This window comes from Miniopterus natalensis, chromosome 1 (assembly GCF_054644295.1).
Source record: "Miniopterus natalensis isolate mMinNat1 chromosome 1, mMinNat1.hap1, whole genome shotgun sequence".
NCBI lineage: Eukaryota > Metazoa > Chordata > Mammalia > Chiroptera > Miniopteridae > Miniopterus > Miniopterus natalensis.
The window spans coordinates 86,352,080-86,376,491 of record NC_142081.1 but is presented as its reverse complement, the minus strand read 5'-3'; the positions used below and the strand labels follow the sequence as shown (position 1 = coordinate 86,376,491).

At 39.5% G+C, this 24,412-nt stretch overlaps 1 protein-coding gene across 1 annotated transcript in view; it reads right to left on the bottom strand.

The window, feature by feature from the left end:
• SVIL (supervillin) overlaps nt 1–24,412 on the bottom strand; it is a 238,304-nt gene that overhangs the window by 197,532 nt on the left and 16,360 nt on the right. The window contains exon 2 of the mRNA XM_087823810.1: nt 3,642–3,719. The gene's annotated coding sequence lies outside the window, so the exon portion shown is untranslated. The remainder of the gene's footprint in view (nt 1–3,641; nt 3,720–24,412) is intronic.

The window sequence follows — 24,412 nt, the reverse complement described above, 5'->3', positions numbered from 1 at the left end:
AAATGAGGAGAGTCTTCATGGAGGAGGGGGCAGGAAAGCTTTCACATGGTCTTGCATTTGCAATTGGCATTGTATAGAATAGGATTTTGGCTGGTAACTGAAGGTGCTGGAGCAGGAGAGCACAGCCAGGCTGGAAAGTAAGCCTTAGGGCATGTGTAGGAGAAGAGGAAGATATGTTGGCACCAATTATGTGACACAGAATGAGAGCTTCATAAATACCTGGGGTGAGGAACAGAGAGACTCTAGCTTACCTCAGCACAAAACCTGCCTTGCAAAGGCATGACAATTTCTACACTCTGAATACTCCGTGTGTGTGTGTGTGTGTGTGTGTGTGTGTGTATGTGTGTGTGGGGGAGGGAGGAGCATAAAGACATGGTTTCATTAAATTAACATCTCATGACTACTTCAAAATTATTCATCAGCTGACATAAAGACAACTATTATTATGCCTTGAAGTCCTTGTACCTAAAATTTCCTTTCCAGATAAACTCAATTAGCATAGAACTTCTGGAAAAATCTGGCCACTTTCCTCCTGTTTATGAGCACCTCGAGGGGAAGCCAAAAGACCAAAAGTTACCCTCAGGGTACCTACTCAAAGATATTAGATCATCAGAATTAGATTTGATTCTCCCATCAGCCAGACTTTGTATCTGCTACCTATCAGATTATGCACATTGCAGTGAAGCTCCTCTCTGTGTTCATTCATTTATTTAAATAGAGGCAGGGCTTCAAGCATAGGCATGAAAGGGAAACCAAAGAGCCACCTCAACCCCTGTCAGGGACTGACATTCTGTCTCCATGTGACTTACCACACACTTCCTCTCAGACCTGACAAGAGGGGAAGACTCACTGTGACACCAGCACACGCCCTTCCTGCCTCCCCAGCCCCACCCCACCCCATTACAACCCATCAGAGAGGTTTCCTGGGAGGGGCTGGTGAACACAGAAGTTAAAAAGTCCTTCATGGCTCTGGCTGGTGTTACTCAGTGGTTAGAGCATAGGTTCATGGCTTCCATTCCAGGTCAAAGGCACGTACCTGGCTTGCGGGTTTGCTCCCCGCCCCACGTCAGGACGTGTGAGGGAGGCAACCCAGTTGATATGTCTCTCTCAGGTCAATGTTTCTCTCTTTCTCTCTCCTCCTCCATTATACTCTCCCTGAAAAGCAATGGAAAACAATAACCTCAGGTGAGGATTAACAAACAAACAAAAAAAGGCGTGCATGGACACCAACACTGGTTCCTAGCTTTTACGCCCCTTCCACATCTCATTTGTAAGCATCTTGTAAAGAATCTTCTATGCTTTAAATAGAAGATAGATATAGTTGAAACTATGGTCACCTATATAGGGATAATACAACACAACACTTCCTCAACTCTTCAGAGAGAGGGGACAAATGTGTGATATCATACCCCACAGACAGGTGGTCAGTGAAAAGAGCAGCTCCTATTTCAGCCTAGTGAGAAATTCATGGATGAAGGGCCTGCCCCAGGGAACTTTTGGTTTGGTCTGGGAGATGCATTTATTACCTCATTAAGTAAATGTTCATTGAGTACCTACTATGCACCAGACACTTCTAGTCATTTGGCATAAAATAGCAAACAAAAGAGAAAGAAATGCTTTGCCTCATGGAGCTAATATACTAGTGATACTATACTAGTGATAAATGAGGAGACACCTTCTCTACAAATAGTTAATAAAAGGAACCAAATTGATGACATAAGGTAAGGACAAAGTGAACCTGCATTTAGAAGGAAGGAGGAGGAAATACTTCCTGCTGGAATAAGGGGGTTTCATGAGGAATGAGAGCATAAAAACTGGGTTAAAACTCAAATACGCCTTTATAATCTCAAGTGTATATTATCTCCAGAGACATTTAGACATTTTCAAGAATGGTTAGCACACGGTGCTTTATCTCGTGTTTAATGTTGTCCCCAAGGAATGGTCAATGGGAGGCTTGGCTGAGGAAGGTAGACACTAGGAGTACCATGGTGGCAGAGTGGGTGGGGTTCAAAGACCAAGCTAAGATCCTAACAGCCAGGTGTGTAATCAACTCGTAGTAATCTTCTACCTCCCAACCTAGTAAACCACACACATGCTTCAGACAGCTTCCCTGAAGCTCCCTTGAGCGCCACATGGCCTCAGAAGTATGTCCCCAAAATCATTCTCTCTGGACAGTCCTCCAAGGTCATGAAGGCTAAGAGGGAGCCATTCAGGAAATATGCTTCAGAATGAGAGTATCAAGAAAATCACCCCCAAAGCACTACAGATGCACCAGAAATTACAAGTGCAATAATCTAGTTTAATATCTTTGCTTAATTTTTTAAACATCTGAGGGAAAAAGACAACTTTGCTTCCTTTGGGCCATCAATTGAGAAACTGTAGAACTCCTGTGGCATAAAACAGACCTAGAAAACCTTCTTTCCAATTCAGCCAGGCTACCCTTCGGCAATACCTGGTCAGATGAGTGTCCAATTTCTATAAAAATATCTTCATCCAGGGAGTTTCCTCCAGGCAAAGTAACCTGGACATTAGACAGTTGGGATTTCAAAAATTCTCCTGCTATTTCTTTATAGCCTCAGCTCACTGGCCCTGGGACTGACATGGTCAAAAAGTATATCAGTATGCCCTGGCCATTGTTGCTCAGTTGGCTGGAGCATCACCCTGTACACCAAAAGCTGGTGAATTCAATTCTCGGTCAGAGCACATACTTAGGTTGAGGGTTCAACCCCTGGTTAGGGCATGTGTGGGAGGCAACCTATTAATGTTTCTCTCTCACATCAATCTCTCTCTTCCTCTTTCTAAAATCAATTTTTTTAAAAAGTATATCAGTATGAATTTAAATATGGTTTCTTTTTAACTAAATCCAACCATTAAGCAGAACACTTAAAGAAGAGGAAAATAAGTTGCTACTTTGAAAACTACTGAACAGGAATTGTGATTGTCCCTAAGGAAAAAATATTGTGAATAGATTTTAGAAAGATGATATTTTGGGAAACAGTTTGAGAACTGAGCTCCTGGCTGAGAGTTCTGGGGAACAGGAGAACTGAGGGCATCTAGATAAAAAATTCTGACCTGGAGAGGATAACCAGTTTAGGATTAGCTGGCTGGGAGAGAGGAGCTGCTCCTGGAGCCCAGCCAAAGAAATAACTGGTGTTGTAATGTGAGAGCATCAGTTGCCACAGGCTTTAAATGAGCTGGGACTGGGGAAAGTGGTAAAGCAGCTGGTTATTAAGTTTTACCAAATTTATGTGTCATTAAAATGAGTCCCCACACTGTTGCTGTCTTTCTATAACTTATGTCTTGGACTCTCACATTTTCTCTCTAAATGTGAGATATCACACAGAACAGGCAAAGGAGGCATGCCTGGGGATGTGGTCTATGAAAAGGAGTAAACTGCATAGCTGGGTTACACCTTAATCATCAGGTATACCTCCCACAAAAGGTGATTTAAGAAGAATATGCTAGGTTTTGTTTTTTAAAAATCACATAACTAAATCAGAATGGTACTAGTTATTTTTTGGTGAGAGAAAATATCTGAACTCTTGTTTTTTTGTTTGCTGCTATTGCATCTGGACTCCACCACTGTATTGTAAACAAATTCTGAAACCATCAACAATTACTTTTTATTCTAGTGCTCAAACCTCAAAAAGAAGTCACCATCACTTCAAGGGCTTCTTCTCTAGTTTTAGAAAACAACCAGTCTTCAATGTAGCTAGAATCTGGAAAAAAAAAAAGAAAAGAATATTAAGAAATTGTAGGATGGAACGTCCAAAGCTGAGAAACACATATATACATACATGAGACAGAATAAATTGGTTGTGATTAAGTTAACCTCTGAAAATACTGAACTTCATCCTAGTTTCTCAGCATGCTTCATTCCCATATGACCCAGCACAGTGAAATTTGAAACTGTCATGCAATTTTTATAATTCTCTAGTTTTTTCTTTTAGTTGGCAATTTGAATCATGACTAAAATTGCCTTGACTGCATCTACTTTAACCTAACTTAACTTGAAACATTTGCCATTAGCTACTGTAAACAACCAGGTTACACCAATTTCACTAAAGCATAGTTCCCTTTCTTGCCCAATAACCACCTCAGTATTGTGGCAAGTTATGTCAAACAAGCATTGCAAACGGTTCACCCACAGAGGAAGTGACCACATGCACAAACTGAAGTCGATGATACAGTAGGAAGGGAAAAGTGCCAAGTATGCTTATCAATTTTTTTAACATTTTTATTTTAAAATTTTTAAAATTACAGTGTACATTTAATATTATTTTGTATTACTTTCAAGCTTCCTTTATCTTGATAAGAGGGAGCAGATCCAATTATAATGGATGAACAAACTATTATTCCCCAAGGATGCATTGAAAATCTCCAAGATCTGGAGTTAAAATGAGAAGTGCTAGAATTTTTAATAAAGTAGGATTAGCTCAGTCTGTGGATGCTTTGCTGCTGCGCACACATCTGCTTCTTGAGATGGTTTCCCCTCTGGCTTTGTTCTCTGGACCAGACACAGTGCGACTTCAGGAGCCACCAGTCACCAACCTTCTTGGGTGACTGGATACCAGGCATGGTGTGCAGGAGCAGCCAGGCACCTGAAGATGCCATCCAAAATGCGAGTTTTTTGAGTTCTTTTCTGCTTCGTTTATTATTAAATGCCAGACTCCCCAGGATTGTCCCTGCTTGGCAGCAGCAAAACACAGTGTTCTTGCAGTTTTCCTTATTCCTCTCCATGCTTCACTGAGCCAGACACTTTGCCTGAGTTTGTGTCTTCCTGTTTACAGCAGCAGTGGAAGGCACTTAAGTATTGAAATGCACGGCATCCAGACTGTGCTACACGGAGATGCTTTTTTTGACAAAATTGTCTACTACAGAGATGTCTATAGTAACATGGCCCCCAAACTCCTCCAAACTCTCAAGTACAGAGATGCTCAGTTGCCAAGATACATTGGTCAAGATATATTTAAATATATTAAAACATATGTACTCAATGGACTATCAAGCAGCCATTAAAACAGATAAATGTGAAAAAGAGAAAGCTATTAAAGTTTATAGTAAATAGAAAAACACTTATAAGATATAACACTATTGAAAAGAGCAGAATTTAAATTTGTTTGAAAGTGCTGATTACAACTTTACCAAAAGTACGATTACATATGGATGTAGCTATTGAAATTATAATATATATATAACTAGAAGAAATGGTTGATGACTATTAAATTCTACGATTCTATGAAAACAGTGATAAAGCTCTTGCCAGGCTTAAAATATCAAATCACAGGATGTTGTGACTAAAAGAGACTTTAGCTCAACCTTCACTTTACAGAGTAGTGAATTTATACCAAAAGAAATTAAGTGACTTGTCCATCATCATACAACGTCTCACTGGCAGAACTGCGACGAGCACAGGGATCTCCACAGTCATGATCTGTCCTCTCCCTACAGAGCACACTGCAATGAATTCATGCAAATAAATCAGGATGTCTTCATTATTAGAGAAGTCATTACCCAAATCCCTGCATAGTTAGGAGCTTTTCCAAGGAAGCATGCCTTTAAAACACTAAAATACTTCCTAACCACCAACCATTTCATGACTTGAATCCCCACGCATATTCTGTCCTTGTTTACCATCAGCGTCTATACCTGATCCTGTTAGTACTGCACAGATATCCACTGCAAAGTAAAGTTGCAAATATTCCCCTCAAATACAGAATTTTATAAGGTTAATCAAATGACACTAGGGAATGTGCCCAGTAACAGATGAAACAATGGCAAATGCAGAGTGAGCAGTTTGATGAGGAAACAATCACTTAAGAGAAAAATTTTAAGTTGATGGCAAGATAGGAATTTCAGTACAGAAGGAGTTTAATATTCAAGAATCTAAAAGGTGTAAAGAAAAATGAGTAAGACGTCAACTCTTTTTGTAAAATTGGCTATCTTGAAGATGTGATGTAAATGTCAAATATTATTCAGATAGTACCACTGGCAGCAAAAATATTGCTGCGAGAGATGTCTGAGATTTTACTGCCTATGTTTACTTCTAGGATTTTTATGGCTTCACAACTTACATTTAAGTCTTTTATCCATTTTGAGTTTATTCTTGTGTATGGTGTAAGTTGGTGGTTTAGTTTCATTGTTTTTTGCATGTACCTGTACAATTTTTCCAACACAATTTATTGAAGACAGTGTCTTTATTCCATTCCATCGTATGCTCTTGCCTCCTTTGTCAAATATTAATTGACCATAGAGGTGTGGGTTGATTTCTAGGCTCCCTGTTGTTTTCCACTGGTCTATATACCTGTTCTTATGCCAGTACCAGGCTGCTTTGATTACAATGGCCTTGTAGTATAGTTTGATATCCGCTAATGTGATACTTCCAACTTTGCTCTTCTTTCTCAAGATTGCTGGGCTATTTGAGGTCTTTTTTGGTTCCATTCAAATTTTTGGAATATCTTTTCAGTTCTGTGAAATATGCCATTGGTATTTTAATAGGAATTGTGTTTAATCTATAGACTGCTTTACGTAGTGTCGACATTTATGTTAATTCTTCCAATCCATGAATATGGTATATGCTTCCACTTATTTGTATCTTCTTTAATTTCTTTCTTTAATGTCATATAGTTCTCTGAGTACAAGTCTTTTATCTCCTTGGTTAAATTTATTCCTAGGTACCTTATTTTTTTGTTGTTGCAATAGTAAATGGGGTTGTTTTCTTGTTTCTCTTTCTGATAGTTCATTACTGGTGTATAAAAATGCCATCAATTTCTGGATGTTGATTTTGTATCCTGCAACTTTGCCAGATTCATTTATTAAATCTAGTAGTTTTTTGGTGGAGTCTTTAGGGTTTTGTATATACAATATCAAGGGAAACTCAGGAAAAGATAAACAAATGGGAGCATATCAAGCTAAAAAGCTTCTGCACAGCAAAAGAAACCATCGACAAAAATGAAAGGAGAACCCACTGTATGGGAGGACGTATTCACCAACGATACATCTGATAATGGGTTAATTTCCAAAATATATAAAGAACTACAACTCAACACCAGGAATACAAACAATCCAATTAAAAAATGGGCAGAGGACCTGAATAGGCACTTTTCCAAAGAAGACATACAGTTGGCCAATAGACATATGAAAGAATGCTCGAGATCACTAATCATCAAAGAGATGCAAGTAAAAACTACAATGAGGGCCTGACCTGCACGGCTCAGTGGTTGAGTGTCACCCTATGAACCAGGAGGTCACAGTTTGATTCTCAGTCAGGGCACATGCCTGAGTTGTGGGCTGCATCCCTGGTGAGGAGGCATGCAGGAGGCAGCCAATCGATGACTCTCTCTCATCATTGATGTTTCTATCTCTCTCTCTCTCTCCCTCTGTCTCTCTGAAAAAAAACAAAAACAAACCTACAACGTGGTATCACCTCACACCTGTCATAATGGCTACTATCAATAAAATCAACAAACAACAAGTGCTGGCAAGGATGTGGAGAAAAGGGAACCCTTGTGTACTGAGAATGCAGACTGCTGCATCCACTATGGAAAACAGTATGAAATTTCCACAAATTAAAAATGGAACTTCCTATTGAACCAGTGATCCCACTTCTGGGAATATATTCTAAAAATCCTGAAACATCAATCAGAAAGAATATATGCATCCCTATGTTTATAGCAGCATTAATTTTTTAAAATATATTTTTATTGATTTCAGAGAGAGGAAGGGAGAGGGAGAGGAAGAGGGAGAGAGAGATAGAAACATCAATGATGACAGAGTCACTGATCAGCTGCCTACTGCACTCCCCCTACTGGGGATCGAGCAAGAAACCCAGGCATGTGTCCTGACAGGAAATCAAACCTTGACCTCTTGGATCATAGGTAGATGCTCAACCGCTAAGCCATGCTGGCTAGGCAGCATTACTTACAACAGCTAAGAACTGGAAACAGCCCAAGTGCCCATCAGCAGATGAGTGGATTAAAAAGCTATGGTACATTTATGTAATGGAATACTATGCAGCTGTGGAAAAGAAGGAACTTTTACCCTTTGCAACAGCATGGATGAACTTGGAGAATATTATACTAAGCAAAATGTGCCAGTCAGAGAAAGACAACTCCATATGATCTCATTAATATGTGGAATCTAATGAACAAAATAAACTGATGAACAAAATGGAACCAGAAACATGGATACATGGAACAGACATGGACAATAGTTTGAGGAAGGTCAAGGGGTGGGGGTCGGTGGAGATGGGCAAAGGGAGGGGAAAAGGGAGACACCTGCAATTATGTCAACATTAAAATTTTTTAATAAAAAATAGTAGCGCAAATTGCCAGTTATAAAAATAGTCATGGGACCCTAGTCAGTTTGGCTCAGTGGTTAGAGTGTCAGCCCATGGACTGAAGGGTCTGGAGTTCGATTCTAGCCACGGGCACATACCTCAGTTGCAGGCTTGATCCCTGGCCTGGGTTAGGGTGCATGCAGGAGTCCACCAGTTGATGTGTCTCTCTCACATCAATGTTTCTTTCTCTTTCTCTCTCTCTCTCCCCCTTCTACTCTCTCTGAAAAGCCATGGAAAAAATACCCTCGGGTGAGGATTAAAAAACAACAAAACAACAAAAATAAAAATAGTCACAAGGATATAAAGTACAGCATGATGAATATAGTCAATAATATTGTAATAATTATGTATAGTACCAGATGGATACTAGACCTATCGGGTGATAACTTCTCAAATACATAAACGTCTAATCACTATGTTGTACACCTGAAATTAATATAATATGTGGCAATTATAATTGAAAAATAAAATTTTTACAACTGCTATAATAAAAATGTATTATTAATAAAATAATAAATACATAAAAAAATTTTAAAGTACTACATGTACAATCACACAATTTTGTCCAAAAATATATTCCTCTGGAAACTATCAACATTTGATTTTTGCATTGCTTATTCTAAGAGAGCCATGATCAAAATGATCATCTAAATTTTGTTAAATATAAACTAAAATAAATATATTTTCACAATTTTTGTGGGTTTTCTGCAGGATATAGTCCCAAAGCTTTTTTTCATTGTATTAAGAAATTTTGGTCCCCCTTAAGTGGATTCACTTTAAATGGCCTTTTTCTGTTTCTAATTATCCTCGGATAACAAGGAACTGCTGTAGAATCCTTAGAATTTTTTTAAGTATAAATCAGCAATATGGGCAATATTTATATCATTCCAAGCTAAGTATACATTTTAGAAGCAGGAACTTCAGATACAGAATATGAAATACTAGGGGACACCATGCTTTTATTTTCCTCTCTGTCATCAAAAATAATGCACTTAATTTTTTACTTTAGACAAAATAAAAAGGTTATAAAATCATAACTGACTATATTTGTTTCAGTTTTTTTAAAACATGTTAAAATATAATAATGTATTTACCATCCTGAATTAAATAGTTAAATTTCCAGTTTTATACTCTATTTTATTTGAACAAAACCATGGAAAAATCTTCATAAAGTTCTTAATAGTTGCTTACTTGCATATTACGATTAATTCTACTATGTGCAATTATCTGTGGTTCTATATAATTCATGATCTGAACTTCACCTGAGAACAATCTAGTTGGCTGAGTTTTCCTATGTTCAAAATGTTTACTACACAAAAATAGTTAACATTCCGGAATGTCTAACATTCACTTAGATAATAAAAGCTATTCTAGTACCATAAAAACACAAGGCTTCATTTTAGAGGCATCAATTATTCAGTGGAACATTTTCTTCTAGAAGAATGAGAACATTAAAAAAAAAATTTCCATTAAATAAAATTGCAACATTCTATAGTAGATATTTTTTTGTTTACTTAATAAATATGTAATAATATTAGGAGGCTAAATAATCAATAATGAACAACTTAAAGTATGTGGGATGATAATTTTTAAAGATTTACTTTTTGGGGACTTTCCAGCTTCTGTGACCAAAATAATAAACAATGTATGATTCAGTCCCTTTACTAATCCTGTCTCGAAAGTCAAGACTGAGATTATTAACTCAGTCTTGCTTGTCAAATTTGCTTATCGCTCCAATGAGTGTAAATGTGTGGCTCGGGATTAAGATGTGACTAATAGTTCCTTCCAGGAAGGACAACAAAACCCCAGCTCCAGCCACTGCAGGCCAGAGAACAAAGATGTGGAATACCTGCCATGTTCTACTGTAGACACTAAGTTATGTCACCACTGTGGTCTAAGAACAAGAAGAAGAAGCTGTTCAAGATTACCCTCTTAAATACTTGAGGCTCCTGTCAAGCATATCAGATGAGGCCTCTGCTATGGTCCCTCCTGAGTGGAATTAGGGAGCAACTGGAAATTCTAGGCCCAGGAGACTCCCTGTTCTAGCTCACTCAGGTAAGTTACTGTCAACCTCAGTGAAGAACTTTGGTTGTTTACAGCTGTAAAAGGTGGTTTTTGTGCAGGGAAGCTTGATCAAACATAGGAAAAAAGAAAGCATGAATTTGGCTCTTTATTTGTGGCCAACGGACTTAGAAGCAGATGTCTGTCAACATTAAAACTGCCTTTGAGAGGAAATGCATTTACTAGACTATCAGTAAGAGATACTATGATTAAGATGACAATAAACCAAATTAACTCTTCCCTGCTCTGTTCAGCAACCTTCTAGCCACATGAGGGAGGCCGAGTATTCCTGCAGTATAAGCAGGATGTCCAGGTGGGTTCAGGAATCAAGAGTCCAGCCACTTCCAAACATGGGCAAGTTTCCTCACCTCTCCGAACCACTTTACTCTTCTGTAAAATGAGTATAGGAACACACTCTTAAGATTCTTACAGCTTTAAGTATCGAGCATGCATCACAGCGCTTGGCATACACAATGCTCAGGTGGTTATTTATTCTTTTTCCTGATACCTAGAGACTAGAAAAACATTCTACTTTCTCTGGAAGTTGGGGGAAGCCATGTTAGAAATTTTCTCTAATTAAAGCTGATCCTTTCCACCCAAAATTGTGACTAGGAATTTTTTTATTACTGTAAAATTACAGAAAAAGTAATACTTTAGAATGCAGCCTTCTAAAATCCTTTTTCCTAACAGTTACTCCAGAACAGGTATGATTCATATGATTTTGGTTTAATAGTCACTAACACTGACATAGTGCCAGGCACTCTAAGTATTTTCCATGTGTTAACTGATTTAAAATTCATAATAGTCCTCTGGGGTAGGAACTGTGCTCATCCTCATGTTACAGATCAGGAAACAGACAGAACCGTGAAGCAACTTGTCCAGGTGTCAGAGCCAAGTCAGGATTCAAACCAGGCGGGGCAGTTCCAGAGTCCACACAGGGCCTCTGCTTTGTGTATTTATTTGGGGTTGGGGATGGGGAGGAGGAAAGGCAGGGAGGAAAAAAGGAAAAAAAAACAAAACAAAACATCCTGGAAGATTCTCCTCCCCTCCAACACACACATTCATAGTAAGAGGATTTCAACTATGAAGGCATCACCAAATGCATTCTCACTGGTTGGTTCTTCAAATAAAAATGCTCAATTTCTTACTAAAAGGACAGTATTTTCCTAGAGTTATACAGAGAAGTGGGAGAAAAGAAAGGCCTGAGATGAGGCAGAAATGGTGTCATGCAGCAAGTGGCACAGAAAGATGAAAGGAGGGCCCTGGCCGGTTTGGCTCAATGGTTAGAGTGTCGGCCCCCAATGAAGGGTGCTCGGATCGATTCCCGGTCAAGGGCACATACCTCCCTGTTGCAGCCTCAATCCCAGTCAGGTTCATGCAGGAGGCAACAAATTAATGTGTCTCTCTCACATCAATGTTTCTCAATCTCTCTTTCTCTCTCCCTCTCCCCTTCCCTCCTCCCTCCACTACATTCTCTCTAAAAAAAAAAAAAAAAAAAATTAATGGAAAAGATGCAGATTAAAAAGAAAAGAAAGATGAGAGGAGGTTTTTGTTCTAGATCTTATTATAATCTAGAACCAAACTGCACTGCTGCATTGTTTATAACAAACTGCACAAACACAACATACCTGTGAATTCCAGACCTTTCTCCCTCTGTAGAAACAATCCTATTCTTCCTAAATATAATGCCTTCAAAGGTGAGAAAAGCCAGAATACCAGTAGCTGCTACTAAAACAAGTATGGAAATATATGTGGTTGGCCTGTGCAAATCCATTACCAACATTAATCAAATCTTCACTCATCATTAAATATTATCCCCATTTTAGAGGCACACTTAAGAGGTGGAGTATTTTGCCTGAAGCCACAGACTGACTGAGACAGATATATATCATGCAATTGCAATTGCATCTTCCAGAAGCTATAATGGGCCAAAGAGTCCAGTGAGGTTCCTGAAAGACTACCACCTCCCCTGACCCATAGAGAGACCCCTGAGAACCGTGATGGGTGACCAGTGCACCCCAGTAAAAAGATATATACTTGCATAGAGAAGAATGGGAATAACAAAAATTAATACAGTTACCACTGCAGTTATAGTTAGTATAGTTATGGTTGCATCAGGGTTACCCAAATACAATTAAATGCTCTCTTAATATAACCAAAAGGAAAAAGGAAAACTGAAGAATAATTTGGAATTTGTGGGAAACATCAAGGAAAGAGACTGACACACTAACTAGTATGAACTAAACCTAAAGGAACTGGAGTAACTGAATTTAGAAGGAAAGATGGCTAGAGAGAGAGGAGACTGAGGAATCTCTAGAGACAGGCTCTTCTGCAAACAACAACTTGTGGAGTTTCTGGGACAGAAATGAGGAAGCTAGTGAATCAGGACTCCAGGGGCTTAGAGAACAACTTCTGCTGGATGTCAAGCAAAGGTCCTGCACGCATGAAGACAGAATAGAACGAAGATGCACCGCTGCAAACCCAAGGCTGCAGCCGCCACAAGCAGTGGCCAACCTAATTGTTCAGAATGGACTGCCTGCTGTTTTAAAAAACTCATTTGCAATTTGTAATTTCAGAGGGTGATGTCTCGCATGAGAAACGCCTCCCGCATGAAACATCTCACTCCAAAGGAGGGGGCTGATTTTGAAAGGAAATAAATCCTGTATTTAGTATTTAAAACAAGATGGCTAGGTGCAGACAATGGGAAGCATATTCATACAAATTGCTTGAAGTTTTCTTCAAGTTCTACAGCAGAATCAAGACAGAGGGGAAAACTGCCATAAGAGGTGAGGCTCTGTGCCCAACGCGATGACACCTGTTTAAGCAAACAGGAGACAGCCCAGCTGAGAAAGCACCCCAATCAAATGCCACTGGAAAACTATGTATTTTAATGTGCTCAAAAGACAGATCTGAACAACTGGTTGATAAGCTGAATTTAACTCAGCCCTTTCCTTTGTCTGATAGCTGAATAAAAAATGGATTTTAATAATTGAACAACTGTGGGTCAGTCACCATATTTTTAATGATAGCTCAGAACATGTTGAGGCCAAACTGGCAAAGAGATTTTTTTCAGCAAGATTTGCTAAATTTTTTAGCGAGAGAAATTGGGAGAGAAGGAAGGGCATTAAGATGTGAAGCCAGAGGGGGCCAAATACCCAGGCAAGAGCAGAAGGGGCACAGGCACAGGCCTCAGAGCCCCTGAGGGCACAGGCAGGCCCACACCCCGCTGTAGAACACCAACCATGTGGTTTCTGCAGGGCTCTATGGGGAAATGGTAGCTCTGAAGAAAACAAACCCAACCCAAAGTGAACAGTGGTTTGGGTTCCCAATCCTCCCTTCAGACAAATTTGAAATGATTTCAAAAGCTTACTCTATACCAGGGGTGGGGAACCTTTTTTCTGCCAAGGGCCATTTGGATATTTATAACATCATTCACGGGCCATATAAAATTATCAACTTAAAAGTTAGCTATGAGCCCAGCTGGGCGTGGCTCAGCGGTTGAGCATCAACCTAGGACCCAGGAGATCGGGGTTCGATTCCCAGTCAGGGCACATACCTAGGTTGTGGGCTGCAGCCAATAAATGACTCTCTCATCATTGATGTTTCTATCTCTCTCTCCCTCTCCCTCTCTCTGAAATCAATCAAGATATATTTAAAAAAAAAAAAAAAAGTTAGCTATGAAAAAAGCTCCTAGATTTATTGAATTTTGAGTCCTGCCTGTGGTTGCCTTGGCAGGGCCAGACCAAATGATTTCGCAGGCCCTATACTGCCAGCAGGCCTGATGTTCCCTACCTCTGCTCTACACTAATGGGCTCTGGCTTACCAATTAAAGATGTAGGAAGGTAGGTTTCCAAACTCAGGTGGAAATGCTATTTTTCTTTAAAAAGAAAATAAAAAAATGACACAAGTGGAGTAAATTAACTCACCTGAAATAAACATGCAAGCTTCTTTATCAGATATTTTGCCAAGACAGATTGTTTACTGCATAAGATAAAACTGCTGAAATAAAAAGGTAGCTTGAGAGCTGAACGAAGATGGTGCTTGAGGAAGCCCTGAGACTCTGACTTCATTTATGTATGATAGAAACTCATGGTAGGCTTTCACTGAGAAAGCCTACTGATGAATATTTCCCTGAAAACACTCTAACCCACCACCTGATGCCAGGGGCACCCTTTCACAAACATGATACACTTGCAAAATCTTTCTATCAACAGGACTTGAAAATGTCTCAAGAATAATTCTGGGCACCATCATCCAAGTGAATCCCCTCCCATAATTTCTAAAGCAGTGAAGAAATTGTACTATTTCCATTGTTTATGTGAGACACTATTTGACTGCTTCCCTCCACCACCAATCATGAGCTCAACTTTCCTGGCTATTTGGGTACTTAAATAAAACCAAGTTTGAGGAGCACTGTACTTTAGTGCATAACCTCAAGGCTCTCCTGACTATTACCAAGAGGAAGAAGAGGAAAAGCAGTAGATACCAATGTTGTCGCCATGTTTCTCTTCTCCATATCCAGCCCTCCAGCAGCCCAAAGAGGCTACCCCGAATGACAGAAGGCAGGCCCTGCTGGCATATCTGATGTGGGTTTTGTCTGCCCTGTACCCTTTTTTCATATGGGAACTCTTCCTCTCTCCCCAGCACCACGCCCCACCCAGTACTCTGTCCACAGCAATGGGCATGTGGCCAAATCAAAAGACTTGATTTAGTAGTACTAGAGGAAAGAGGGTTTCCTCCTCTTTCGTTTTTGGTTGAAGCTGTAAGAGCTGCCATCAGCCATCTTTCAGACCCATTCACTACAAGGGAACATGAGGCCAATATGCAGAGGGCACCTGAGTCCCCACGGAAGCCAGCTTCAGCCTTGAATATTCCTAGCATGACAGTCAACAGATGCTTCAGCTATTTGGAGTTGGGGAGGGGGAGATGTGTAAACTCCAGCTTTCCTCAACAAACTTAAACAGTTAATTTTTTTAAAAAAGAAAAATTTTATATCTAATAATATATCTAGTTACCACTTCCTATAAAAAGATTTCTCATTTGGCCAGGAAATAATTTGTCACAAATACATTCATATAACGGTCACATACGTTTTGCAGAAAAGTGTTCTAATTTAATACTTGAAATCTTATAAGTAAATGGTTTAATTACAAGGCTCCAAGTTATCTTTTAATATATTGTAACATTCTAATAAATTTGAAAGGTCACATAAAGGACTTTTTAAAGAATTGTATCATATCAGACAGGACATTGTGGCATCTTAATAAGTAGTAAGCAAAGGTGTTTCACAATGAACTGTCCCAGGATAAAGCCTTGTAAAGATTTCTAGAAGGAGTGGAGTAGGTGCTACTTTTCTGGGGAATTTTTCCTAGGTACTACTTTCTTGAATAAATGTTCCATCAAAATAACAAAAGCTACTGAAAGAAAAGACTTCACAGCCAGCAGCACAACTAGACATCTTCAGGCAGCATTCAAATGTCCTGGGAATATGACTCAAAGCCATCCACTGAAAACCAACATTTATCAAAAGTGGTAGGACTAATCAAGAAAGTTACTCTGTTTCACAAGCAAGGCAACCCTAACAGGCATCAGCTCAAAATTTATTATGGTGACACTGAAAATAAATCCCTATACTGACACAGCCCACAGAACTTTGACCTTTAATGAGTTTCAAAGTACTGTGGACAATCTGCTCACCTGACATTTCACCTCCTCATAGAGTTGCCCTGGACTGCTCCTGTTCCTGGTACAAACCTCCAACTTAGGACTCACAACTGACACCCTGTTTTTGGCCTGCCTGCTTCCTTTGGTGGGCCTGGAACTCCAGGAGGGCAGGGATGGAGTCTTACTGATCTCGATTCAGCACTGGACTGGATTTTAACGGAACTGGACAGGCTGCCTAACAAATAAATATTCATTAAATAGATAAATTGTATTTCTTTTCATTTTGCTGTAAAAACAAACAAACAAACAAAAACCTTAGATATTAGGATCTCAATAAGATACTCCAAAAATGTGAGGGGACCCAATGTATGCCTAGGGGTAATGTGAAATAACCTAGACATTTAGTCTTAATACAGAAAAAGAGAAAGTTTAGTTTTTATAACGAGAAAAAAAATTCTAACTTTAAAACAGATCCAGGATACCTCCCCCATTTTCACAGTTTTTCATCAGTATTTAAAACTTCCTCTGGGTTCAGTTATTTAAGGTTCCCTCCTAATACTGCATTTGAAGGTAACTTGGGTCAATCGGGGTAGAACACCAGATACTGAGCACATCTGCACTTCCCCTCACAGGCCAGTTTTGCTGCTAAGAAACCATTAGCCCCTCAGCCATCTCTGCCACTTGTATCAGGAGCCCCTCTTTCAAAATCACATCTTCCATCCCAAATGCATTCCTTTTTTCCACTCATGTGCTGCTCAATCATGACAAGTGAAGCAGGAACAGGGCAGAGAACACAGCTCCCTCTGTCAGCCAGTTCTCCAAAGGTGCTCAGGCAGCCACTGGGGCTCTGGACTCAGAACAAAGACCCCAGCATGGGGCCAGCAGGGCGGACATGGGGACCTAGGCAGGAGACCTCTGCTAAGTGAAGGGGCGAGACATCATAGGCTTCAAAGGGTGAAGAGAGTTGTCAGTGGAGAATCCCTGGACCTGCCTGCAGGTAAGAATGCCCTGAAGTACGGGGTACTTCCTACCCCATATGGAATTTCTCAGGGGGCCCTGAGAAATGACCCAGTCAGGGGTAAAGACAAAGAGGAAGGTTGAAATCTAACCTCCAGTGTTATGGTATTTGGAAGTGGGGCCCTTGGGAGGTGATTAGGTAATGAATGGAGCCCTCATGAATGGGATTAGTGCCGTTTTATAAGAGGCTCCAGAGAGCTCCCTCCACTTTCCCCCAGGTGAAGACACAGTGAGAAGATACATTCTATGAATCAGTAAGTGAGAGGGTCCTCACCAGACACCAAAGGTGCCAACACCTTGGACTTCCCAGCCTCTAAAACTGAGAAATCAGTGTTAGTTACTTAAGCCATCCAGTCTGTGTTAATCTGTTAGAGCAGCCTGAACTAACTATGACATTTATTAATGTTGACGGTCACTGGTATTTCCTGCTTCCCTGGGCTAGGCTCCTCAGCCTGCCACCTGAAAATTGCAACCACTTCTTCCTCAGCCAAATCTGCTATTTCCCAGTAAGTTTTCGAAGTCCACAGAGCTCTTGCCACTCCCTAAACACATAGAATTTTACGTGTGTTCACTTAGTAGCTGAGCATGCACTAAATTGTAACATAAAATACATTGTTTTACATTTTCTCATACACTTTTTAAAAAATCTCCAAAGCATCTAACACAGGCCCTCATATAGAGTAGTTTCTCAGTTATTCACCAAATTCCATCTAAAGTTTAATTTCTCAGGTTATTGATCATTTCCTCCAATTGTACTCTTCATATACAACTAAGAAAATCATTTACTAGTGAAACTGAAAAATTAACTATTATTAACTTTTATTTGAGGGAATGTGGGAAAGGTGATCCTAGAACAAACTCCCCAAATGAGAAAGTCAGGATAAAAGAGTCAATGTTTAATAATAACATTATCTGAGAATTTAATCATTCATTCCCAAAACACATGCAGCTTTGCAGAGACAGTGACAAATGCATCACCTCTGTCTCAGAGGATGCCCAAACCAAAAGTGCACTGAAGCTCCATCTGTGCTGTGAGTGTAAATACCCAGGGGCTCTTGCACCCACACCTGGTGCTGCCATCAATACTCTTCATGGGTCCACCTCCTCAAACTTCAGAGTTCAGCTTCAGTGGCACCTCCTCTAAGAGGCACTCCATGACCACTTAGTTTAAAGTAATCCCCTCCCAATCCCATTTTCCTCACAGCTCACTTTGAGGCAGAAAACATATTTGTAATAGTGGGTTTCTTGGTTTACTGCTCATGTCTGTCTCTCTTTCTAGACTGAAAGCTCTTTAAGGACAGTGCCAGGCCTGTTCTCTGCACCCCATTACACCTAGCACAGTGCCTTGCACAGAGAATAGGTGTGTGAACAAATGAATGCTATAAGGATACAAATGCCAGGATGCCCAATCCCATCACTAAGATCAAAGGTGGAAGAGTCAGAGAAGCTGTCCCAAATCACAGAGGATATTCATGGGAGCAAATAATCACCCATAGGAACAGAAGAATCAGGGGGCCTGAGGGATTTATCTTTCTCCCTCCTTTTACTTACATAAAATGAGCATAGCAGCCACCTAATGGGTTCACTGTCAATTCCCCTAACATATACCTGGTACACAGTACTTGAGTAATTATGCCACTTCCTCCTCTCTTTTCCTGAGGCAGGTGATCTGGAGGAAACACAAAACATAAAATTCTCCTCAGCATATTCTAATTGATCCAGGTCACCAAGAAGAGTGGGCACAGGGTGGGGGGAGGGCAGGTGGAAAGAAGGAAGGGGGTTTACATGAACAGATGGCAAACTGGAGCTTATACTGAATTGGGACTGAACCCCCACCCCCACTGGTGATTCAGATAATTGTTAAATTTCGATGCTCCCTCCCTCTTTTCCTCCATTAGCAAGGATAACCCAGAGGAATTCAAGACCTAAGCTCCAAAAACAAAACATAGACAGATACCTCTCAAGAGTCCTAGGGGTAGGACACTACTTTAACTTTTAATACATTGAAAGAAACAATTTTTATAAAAATTACCCCTCACTTATATACTAGTTTAGCATTTAAATTGATATGCTTGCAACAGATCTGTTTAAACCATTTAAAGGTAGTGCCAATTTTTAAGAAATTCTTATCTTTTGAAATGTAAGGAAATGAGAGCTTCACAATTTGTTTTCTGAATACACATAGTATAAACCATGAAGTGTTAGAAGTTTTTTATCCCTGAAAAATTTGGGGGGAGAGGGCATTTTCTCCTTCAATTTGCAACTTTCCCAGAGATCTGCAGTACAGCCAAAGATAATGCAGCCAGCATAAATAGTCATGATCAAAAAATAAAAGACGTGTGGCAGGCTGAATAATGCTCCCTCAATATCATGTCCTAATCCCTGGAACTTGTGAATGTTACCTAATATGGCAAAAATTTTGCATATGTAATAAATGCAAGGATCTTGAGATGGGGAAATTATCCTGCAATTTCTAAATGGGCCCAACATAACCCCCAGTGTCCTTAAATGAAGGAAGCAGAAGGAGATTAACTATAGAGGAAACTGCTCTATGAGGCTGGAATCAGGGACTAGAGTGATATGCTTTGAAAAATGAAAGAAGGGGCTATAAGCCAAGGAATGCGTACAGACATTAGAAGCTAAAAAAAGCAGGGAAACAGATTCTTCCTTGGAGTCTCCAGGAGGAACCAGCCCTGTTGGCATCTTGATTTTAGCCCCAAAAGACTCCTTTTGGACTTCTGACCTCCAGAACTGTAAGTGAATAAATTTGTGTTGTTTAAGCCATTAAGTTGGTGGCACTTTGTTACAGTGTCAACAGGAAACTAGTAAGGTATCATTGTTTTATTCCAAATTATTTGATCAAAAATCTAGCTCAAAAAATAATTACAGATTTTCATACCCAAATATGTAAACTTCTAAGTTTAACCTAGTAAGTTCTATGTGCCTTTTCTCTTTACAGAAGCTAGAGCTCTAGCTCCATTTCAGACCAAGACCATTTCATTATTATCCTATTCAGGATATAATTGGAAATCTGTATTTTATTTTTGTTCTATTATAAAGATATTTTTAAAAATCTTATAGTGTTAATTTAGTTCTTAGATATTATTATATATTAGGATTAGAAATATCTATTGTAATTATTTCAACTCTAATTTTAAATTAGAAATAAAAGAGACACACCAAACTTTAAAGAATATAGCTTACCTTTGATCAGCTCTAATGTGTCTAAGGCTGTATTTGTTGGCTAAATAATACACTTAGAAGTTTGAATGAGAACTCAGAATTTATTAATCGTATTAATGTTATACCCATTGCTTTCTGCTTCTAGAAACTGTTGCAGTAGTAACTAACCAATGTTTGACCTATACAGAGTCTGTCTGACTTGAGAAAATGGGTTAAAGTACTGGCTAATAAAACTTTCCAGAACCTTATACTATGATTTATCTGGAAAACATATGAAGCATTACAACCAAAATAATAAAGAAACAAAAGAGAATAACCCCATATTTGCTTAATAAGAATAATATGTAAGAGTTTAACATTCTAAGAATGAATAGAGAAAATAAAATCAGTAACTTTGGACCAGAGTGCTTTGATGGTATATTCTGAGTAGTGTATCTTCTAGTGACTGAAAAGAACTGCAGGAAATTGTGCCCCTTCCTGAGCAGCCTGATGCTGGTAGTGCCACTGGTGTTGGATTCAGGTACTTTTATGTGTACTATAGGCAGCATAAAGCAAATGTCTAAATCTACACCTCCTCTTGAGAACCCAAGTTTTCAAGTGGGTAAAGGAAGATAAAATATGGAATTAGAGACTAGTGAGGAAGGGCTCTGTGAAAGTGGATTTGGATGGGAGAGTGTCAGTATGAACTGATAACTTTTTCTCCACAGAAAAGGCATAAAAACAAGGGTACCTATCAACACAGAGCACACATGGCACCCAGATTGTGATACCTAAGTACCACCCCCCAAAAAGGAACCAGGCTCGATGGAAGAATGTCTGGTTTCAAATCTGTGGTAATGGAAAAATGATACGAATTTAAAGCTTACATTGTTCCTTTAAAAATGGAGATATCTTATGGTTGGCACCTAAGTGACTACACTTGGAGTTACCCAAAGTAGGATAACCTCATTACCCCTGCCTTCTGATGTGATCACACAAGAAGTACACAGCAGACCTTCTGAACAAAAGTCTTCAACCTGAATCAAGTCATTAGGAGCCAGTGAGGCAAACCCAGGCTATGGGACATCTGTCATGACCACTATCCAGAGTTTGAAAAAGGGACAGTTTCATAAAAAACAAATAATGGCAATAGCTCTATCCTTAATCAGAACAGACTAAAGAAGTAAACCAAAAGAAATTCATAAACACTAACTGGATCTGAGGTTGAGGGGGTATAGAAGGCATTTTAGACAATCGGAAAAATTTTAAAGGAACTGTATAATAGATAATATAATTGAATCAATGTTAATGTGCTTCAGTGTGATGATGGTGCAATATTGTGCTTATGAGGAGACTGTCCTTATTCTTAGGAAATGCCTGAAGTATTTACTTAGGGATAAATTTCATGGTGCTTGCAACTTATGTTTGAATGGTTCAGCAAGGGAAAAAAATGTATATGAATAACAGTTGAGAAATCTAGGTGAAAAGCTGAAGAGACTGATTAAACTGTTCGTCCCACTTTTGTACAGGCTTATACATTTTCAAATTTTTAAAAGTTGGAAAAAAAATTCCAAAGAAAGGAAACTTTAAATGTCTTCAAATCTCATGCAATTACTTTTGTCTTAAGTTAATTTCTGCTAACAACTATGTCTGCTGTTTTGAAGATATTCATGGTAGTAAGGTAATAACAGCGGCAGCAACCACTGCTGTAGTCAAGAACCAACCCCCCCAGTATTTTACAGATTAGACGTGCTTTTTAAATAGTAATTAAATAGATTATAACCAGTCAAAAATAATGTAGTATATTTAAAATTATAATAGTGAAAGCCACTGTGCTAAGTACTTTTTATGTAGTATCTCATTTACTCTCATAACACTTCTGAAATAAGTATTTTTATCATCCCCATTTTATAAAGAAATTAAGATGTTAAAAAGTCATATATGGCATAGCTTACATATGTACACATATTGCATATACATACACACATGTACAGTTACACATAGCTAGTCTATATCAGGGCTATGATTTAAACTCAGGTAGTCTCACCCACTAAAATGAGGGGGAAAACAACTTTTCACAATGTGTAAGCTTACATTAGCAGAAAGAGGAATCAGTCATCAGGAAATAAAAGATTCTGACATATTTTGGTAAGATGAATATAACCATAGGAACATGCAACTGAAAAAGAACAGGATGCAGAATGTTTAGAAAAACATACAATCTGGAAACAAAAAAAAAGAGCTAATGGAATTAAAAAATAAGGTTATCAAGGAAAAATTTCAATAGAGGATTAGAAGATAAAGGTAAGGACAAGGAGATGAAAAATTAAGGAGAAGATAAAAGACAGAGAGGACGAATCCAGGAAGCCTAACATATGACTAAGAACTTTTCAAAAACCACAGAAATGTGGAAAAAAAGAAAAGGAAGAAATAGTGTAAGAAAACTTCCCAGAGCTAAAGAGACTGAGTTTTTAACGTAAGGCTGTGTGGGCTGTGGTTATGGTGGTACTGGCTCTCAGCACCAATCCACCCTTCTCTGGCCTCCTTTGTGATCCTGGAGCTGGACCTGGGACTCTCTCTCCTTTGCCAGCTGACATCAAGCTAAACTTTGTTAGGTGCTGGAGGGGGAGTGCAGGAGGAAGGGGCTTCTCTGTCCGGTATATCTTTGCCAGCTTGTTCCTGTGGTGCCTAGTGGCTAGCAATACCTTTGCAGGTAGTTTCCACTGAGTCTGGCAGGCACCCAGACGGCTGCTTCTGGTCCGGCGCAGCAGCACTAAACCTGGGAACTTTTCCCCAGTCAGAACTTGTAGGTACCCAAAAAGTCTTGTAGGCACCCACTGGGGGATTCTCAACAAATTCTTAGCAGGTGGTATCCTACCGGCCTATGTGCACCACCTCACTGAACTGCGTTAGCACAGTGGCAACAGAGCCATGTCCCTAGAGGTAGTAGGGGCTCCTTGTATCTGCCATTCCTGTATTCTTTACCATTTTCTTTTCCAGTTTAGTAGCTAATCCCATTAACACATAGTAGATAATTCTGTGTTGTTAATTAATAATTATTTAAACTTCCTGTTCAAATTTCTCTGTGATTTTCTCCTGAACAGACCCTGACTGATACACCCACTGACTACCACACAATGAATGAGAAAAGACTCACATCCAGACATAAATTGGATAAAACAATTTCAGCCTGTGAATATTCATAGAGATGGGGTTCTGAAAACATTCGTAGCCAACTTAGCTTAGGGGCAGCTTTCCCCTTACACCCTCATTAATGGTGTAAAAATGAAACCAGTTTCTTCCAGAACCATGGGAAGATTACCTTTGCTGACAGAATTCCTATCCAACTCCAACTAAGTCTAGGTCAGATTGCTCCAGAGGTCATTGGTTAGTAGTAACCCATGGGAAGGGGAAGAGGAGCTGCAGTTGACCTACAGACCTTGCCTTGGCCCTGTCCCAATCTTATAAGCCACAAACTGTCTTTGGGGTCAGAACTCCTGCCCTAAGACTTGTCCTCATGGCCTAACACAGTAGGAAGTTGTCCAGCCCTTGAGGGATGCTCATCAGATCCTTCAGGCACCACTAATTATATAAGACTGAATTCCTGGGTGCTGTGGAATTGGACGAGGAAGCAGCTGTAGAGTAAGAAAAGTGGGAACCCATCCAGGTGTTGACACGAGGTCCCTATATTTAAATGTGATCAGCCCCTAGCCTGCCCTGTCCAATATAAGAACCACTGGCCACACAAGGCTACTTGAAATGTGGCATGTACAACCAAGGAATTGAATGTGAACTATTTTATTTTATTTTATTTTGTTTTATTAAATATATCTTTATTGATATCAGAGAGAGGAAGGGAGAGGGAGAGGGAGAGGGAGGGAGGGAGGGGGAGAGAGGGGGGGAGAGAGAGAGAAAGAGAGAGAGAGAGAGAAACACCAATGATGAGAGTCATTGATTGGCTGCTTCCTGCACGCCCCCAACTGGGACTCGATCCTGCAACCCAGGCAATGTGCCCTGACCGGGAATCAAACCTCGATCTCCTGGATCCTAGGTTGATGCTCAACCCCTGAGCCCTGTCCGACCAGGCTGAATGTGAAATTTTAATTAATTTTATTTGTTTTTAAAATCTGAGGCAGTGTAAAATGTTTTCCCATTAAACACAAATGTGTT